Below are 263 nucleotides of genomic sequence, written 5' to 3' on the forward strand. Positions count from 1 at the left end.
TGTTTAAGCTTTCTTATTTTTCTATGCTTATTGTTCTTGTTTCTCTTCTGATTATCCAAGAATTTTTAAATTCTAAAATATCAATAACCATCTACCTTTTAAAATGATCAGTTTGTTTATTAAAAAACATGTTGGGGGGCTTCCCTGGTGGCGCAGTGGTTGAGAGTCCGCCTGCCGATGCAGGGGGGACGGGGTCGTGCCCCGGTCCGGGAAGATCCCACATGCCGCGGAGCGGCTGGGCCCGTGAGCCATGGCCGCTGAGC

The sequence above is a fragment of the Lipotes vexillifer genome, unplaced genomic scaffold (assembly GCF_000442215.2).
Source record: "Lipotes vexillifer unplaced genomic scaffold, Lipotes_vexillifer_v1.1 scaffold1141, whole genome shotgun sequence".
Lineage (NCBI taxonomy): Eukaryota > Metazoa > Chordata > Mammalia > Artiodactyla > Lipotidae > Lipotes > Lipotes vexillifer.